This window comes from Bos mutus, chromosome 7 (genome assembly GCF_027580195.1).
Source record: "Bos mutus isolate GX-2022 chromosome 7, NWIPB_WYAK_1.1, whole genome shotgun sequence".
Lineage (NCBI taxonomy): Eukaryota > Metazoa > Chordata > Mammalia > Artiodactyla > Bovidae > Bos > Bos mutus.
Genome location: NC_091623.1, coordinates 26,170,083 through 26,176,082, shown reverse-complemented (window position 1 = coordinate 26,176,082; position 6,000 = coordinate 26,170,083).

Here is a 6,000-nt window from a genome sequence, read left to right as displayed (position 1 = left end):
TCTGGGCAGATTTGGGGCTGCTTCACAGATGATATGCTTCTGTGAGACTTTTGAGACAAGACTGCACAGAGCCATGGGGCTTATTTGTTGGGGGCCAGAGTGAGGTACTCCGCCTGTGACAAAGGTCATGAGGAAGGAGGCTCGACATACGCAAAGGCGGGATCGAGCCTCAGGAGTTCCCCTGGAACTCCTCGAGCATCTACCCCCATAACCAGAGCCTGCCTACTTTACTACTTTGTGCTCTTACCTACACCTCTGACTTTACGGGGGGCTGTCCCCCACCACCTCTTTCGGAGAAGGAGTTAACCTAGAGCTCCAGTTAATAATAATTCCTGGGCGTGATAAGAGTGTTTTAACCTACAGACTCCTCTGAAGGTTCTCTAGCCTGCCTAACAGGCTCGTCCAGCCACATGTGATTGCTCACAGCCTCCCAACTTGAGAGGCACAAGATGCTTTAAACCCTCTAAAAACAGGTTCTTTAGAGAAGTAGAAAACTATTAGTATAAGTATAATGGGCTAATTAGAAATTGTGTTGGTGAAGGGTTTTTCATTTGTTGAGCCAATGTTTGTTGCTAAGTCTCCATATCCCCTGCCCTTACACACATTAATGAATATATAGAATTAACCTTTGATATTAATCACGTTAGACCTTAGGCTAAGTAAATTCTTTCCTTAACTAAAACCCACTACACCCTCACCCTGTAGGAATGTAACTTTATTTGGGTGGCGTCTGTTTTGAGAATAATCAGCCCTGGAGAAATAAGTGTCCTGATTGACTGACCGCTGTCACAAGCAGAGGGTCGTAAATTGTCAGCAGGCCCCCCTGGCCAGAAGATGATGTAACACCCCTAAGACCTCTGTATACATTTGTATGAAGCACCTGACTTTGATAAAAGTCAGGACTGCTGACCCCGCGTGACTTTTGCATAACATCTCAGTGTATAAAAGTAGACCATGGAAAATAAAGAATTGGGATCAGTTTCTCGAAATACTGGTCTCCCCATGTCGCTCTCTCTCTCACTCTGGCTGAGTCTCCATCTGGAGCGCGGAACCCGCCATGCTTACTTATTATGCCTGGGCTTCTAAGATCCGACCGGGGAGGCCTCAGTGTCTCCTCTCCTTCGGGAGAACGGAAGGACGCCTGTGGCCTACGTAAGTGGTGCAAGCTTCTTGTCTTGAAGTTTTATTGGTCCCCCGCGTAAACCAAGCTACTCAGCCTCTTTTCTCCACTGAATTTTCCTACTGAGCTATCCTTATTCTATTACTCTTTATATCTTTAATTAATATCTAATTGAAGCTATCGTATCCTGATCCTCGCCTACGCTGTCTCTCCTTCGAATACCCTGGATCAGCCGGGGCTGGTCCCCGGCACTTATTCACTAGAACACTTGCTCTTGGAGACTTGAGCTGCCTATGGAGAAGTTTGACTACTCTATGGCCATCATGCAATGGGAAAGCCAAAGCCACATGGATAGCAATATGCAGGCACTTTGGCTGATGTTCCTGATGAGTCCAGTTTTGAATATCCCAGCCAAGGCATCAGACATATAAGTAAAGAGGAAGCACTCAGATGATTTCCAGCCCTGTGAACACAATCAAGATTCTTCTAGTAGGAAAGAGAATAAGAAATGTTAATGTGGGCACCCAGAAGGCCTGCCGCATTGTGGACCCCTGCTTCTGGACTGATGTCCAGAGACATGAGGTTTCTCTGACACTTTCAACTTTTAGATTAGAAAAAAAGAAGTGTTTCCTGAGGTTAGGGACTTCTTTTGGAGAAAATATAAGATGTATCCCACAGGCATGATTTGGCTCAGACATCTTAGATCTCTGAGGATTTCACATTCTAGACTTGGTTCTGCTTAAATTCACACCAAACTCCCCTGGAAACACGGGGCCTAGGGAACAGAAAACTAATGAGCAAAACCAACCTAGTCTCATTTAGTACAAGATCAATATATTAATTTCTGTCTAATTTAGCTCAAAATATTAGTTGCTGTAATAAACATTTCAGTGGCTTAAAGAAGACAGAAACATATTTCTCTCACATAACTCCCTGGCCAGTTTAGGTTGTCTGTGCCCCACAAGATCCTGAAGGAATCTCTAGGATGTTGTTCTCATCCAAATGGATGAACCTGATCATTGTCGCTTCATGTGACTGTCACCTCGTCTTCCAACCAATAGGAAGAGGGAAGAGAGCATGCAGGAGCACAAGCCCTATGTCTCAAGGCCCAAGTCTGGAAGCCACACATGCCACTTTTGCTCACGTTTCATTCCCAACAACATGTTACATAGATGTACCTAGCTGCAAGGGAGACTGGGAAATGGAGTCTCTGGCAGGATAGCCACTTAAGAAGGGGAGAATAGATTTTAGTGAAAAGCTGACAGTCTCCTCCATGCCTAGCAAGTGAGTTCTTCACTTGGATAGTTCAGAGGCTGAAATGATGAAACTCTCTGAAATAATCATATACTGGTTTTTCTAAAACACATTTCACTCTTCTGGTAGCCATTTTTTTTACCCCACATCCATCACCCCTGTCCCCCGCTTGCGGATGATGAGGAAAAAAAAACCAACCAAACAAACAAACCCCTACAGCTCTGCCACTTACTAGCTTTTTGATCTTGGGCATGTTATCATTTTTAGCCCCCATTTCCTTATCTGTAAATTGAAGGTGGTTATGATACTTTCCTTTTAGTTGTTATGAGGGTTAAATGAATTGGTGCTTGTAAAGTGCCAAGCTTCATGGAAATTATTTAATAAATTTTAGCTGTTATTATTGTTGCAGTCCCCATTGTTTATCTATGAGCATTTTGAAGGCAGACAATAGTCCCTTGATAGTAAAACCATACCCAGAACTGCCAGGGTTTGGCCATAGAAGATTTCACCTTTTGGAAAAAGGATTAGAGCTGGGGCTCTAATTCTGTTCCCTGAGCTTGGAGTTCTCTCACTTCAAGCTTGTGTGAAGCCTCATCAGATTATATGGTAAGCAGTTGAATATCCCAATTTGACACGTGGTAGGAGACTAGAACCCAGGTCTTATGATATCTGGGCCTTTTGACTTTCATTTTTAATGCATTCAACACTACTTTACTACTCCACCCAGGTTTTAGTTATCAATTGCTGTGAAGCACACCACCCTAACACTATGATTTGTTATTTCTCACAAGTCTGTGGGTTAGCATGGCAGCTCTCCCTTTGCTCTCCCCTGGGCTTACTAATGTGAGTGCAGTTAGCTGGAACTGGGCCCCGTTAGAATGGCTGAGTAGCTGGCTTTTACTCTCCCTGTAATCTTTCATTCTTGGCTGTTTCATGGCATGGTTGTCTCAATGCAGCTTTTCTGAGAAGGCAAGCCCTGTGCATAAATGCTTATCAAGAGCTTGTCTGTGAAACATCTGCTGATGTCCATTGCCAAACAAGGATACATGGCCAAACCCAGACTCTGGGAAAAGATTACACAAGGGATGGATATCAAGAACAGTGACTCTCTAGGGGCCAATGTACAGTAATATGTGTCTCTGTGTGTGCGTATGTGTGCACGCTCAGTCACTCAGTCATGTCTGACTCTTTGAGACCCCTCTGTCCATGTAATTTTTCAGGCAAGAATACTGGAGCAGGTTCTTACTTCAGGGGATCTTCTGGACCCAGGAATCAAAGTCATATCTCCTGCATTGGCAGGTGGATTCTTTACCACTTGAGCCACCTGGGAAGCCCTACCTCAGCACATTTAGGGTCGTCACTTCCAGATCTGGTCAAAGAAAATATAGTAATAGTTGGCCTAATTTCCCACCCAAAACCTAAACTTTAAATGACATATATGTCTGTGATAAGTGATACAGTATCTTGCACAAGATAGATCTTTAATTAGTAAATACCAAGATGAATGAATGAACGAATAAATCAGTAAAATTACCAATGGCAAGAATTTGCAAATTTTCTAACATTAATAGTTACAGGTTGAGATGTCTCAATAAAGTTCTTAACATAAAAATTATATTTCTTCATAGAATATGAATTCTTAAAATACAAGAGTTACATCTTTGATTTTCTTCCATCTGTCCCACTATGCCCAATATGAGTCCCTCAATACCTATTGGCTAATGAACTATATAAAATTACACTTGGAATGTTCCTATTTCTTTGATAACACACAGTAAGAGAATCAAATGAGATACTTCTTCTTGCCAGACTTCTTCACTTAGAGGCTGCCTGCTGCTACAAATAACAGAAAATTTAGTTTAACTGCCTTGAGCAATAAGAAAATGTACAGGTTTATTTAACAGGACCTGCAGAAGGTGTGCCTCAGTGGTGTTTAACATGACAACTCAGTGAAGTCATTAAGAATCTTAAGTTCTTTTCATCTCGTCACCCTGCTGTATCCTGTATTGGCTTCATCTTACAGCTGGTGCCCCTCATGGTGAGAGGTGGACTGCCAGCTGCCAGCCACACATCATGCTCCCTCATTTAATGTCAGTGGGAGAGAGATGGAGAGAGCTTGCTGGCTCCCATGGCTCTCTCAGAAGAGTTAAGGACCCCCTTCCTAGATGTCCCTCAACAACCCTTCCCCCAAGTCTCGTTGATCTTAACTGGATCACATGACCATTTCTGAGCAGGACATGGTGGTAAGCGGGGGTGGACTTATTTTGATGTGCTTAGATTCATTAAGGCCCAGTCTTGGAGTGGGAGAGGAATCAGCTTCCCTAAAAACATGACTGTTCATAAGAGGCATAGATAATAAGAACCTGAGCACAGCTAGAAAAGAAAAAAATGGATTCAAGGAAGGCAACTGACAATAACTGTGGGCATACTACCAGCTGAAAGGCCTGATTTCTCTATTACCATGTAGCACCATTGAGTGCATTCATCTTACATAGATTCTCCAAGATCTCTTGCTTCCTTCCAGGTAATATTACTCAACTGGCTTTTATTCCTCACAGCCCAGAGCTGGAGAATAACAATAGCTATGGTATATTGAATACTAGGGTGAATCCAAAGAGACAAGCTGGCAGGACAATCCCCCTACCCATCAATCAAGTATTTTACATACATGAGTCCTAAGAAGTAAGGTAATGAAAATATCATTGTATTGATGAGAAAACTAAGACTCAAAAATATTCATCAAACAGACCAAAGTCACAAGCTGCTATGTTGTAGAGATGAAACAAGTCCACATCTTTAGACTCCAAAGACTCTGCCCTTTTCATCATGTTACATTGCCTCTCAACTTTGCAAAACATGTTTCACTTAATTAAACTATTCATTTGTATTTGTATTTTATTAATATCTTCCCTTTAATTGAGTCAGAACATTTTAGGAATGAGAGAGAAACTCCTCAAATTTTCTACTTCCTTTAGTGTTTCCTAGGAAGTGGCTTAGATAAAAACATGTTTTAAATCTATCTTCTCTTTCACAAATGAGCTAGACTGTTGTATTTTTAGTAAATGATTTATAGCCAGTTGTTTGGAGAAGGCACTGGCACCCCACTCCAGTACTCTTGCCTGGAAAATCCCATGGATGGAGGAGCCTAGTGGGCTGCCGTCTATGGGGTCGCACAGAGTTGGGCACGACTGAAGCGACTTAGCAGCAGCAGTGGTTTTAGTTATACTCCTGGCTGTTTGCTACATACTTTCTGCTTCAAATTATGTAACCGGTCTTGTTTACTTATTTTAGCTGTATGTTACTGTGTGGCTAGCTCTTTTTAACTGCATAGAATACTTTTCAGTATTCCCCAGTGGCTCTATGATAAAGAGTCTGCCTGCAATGCAGGGGCTGCAGGAAATGATCCCTGGGTTGGGAAGATCCCTGGAGGAGGGCATGGTGACCCACTCCGGTATTCTTGCCTGGAGGATCCCATGTTCAGAGGATCCTGCTGGGCTGCAGTCCATAGGGTCACAAAGAGTCAGACAGGACTGAAGCAACTTAGCATGCACATCTGATGGGCCACCCCCCTATTCTCCAGGCTCTCAAAGTTGTTAGATGTTCCTCAGTGCCCTGGCACCCTTCCT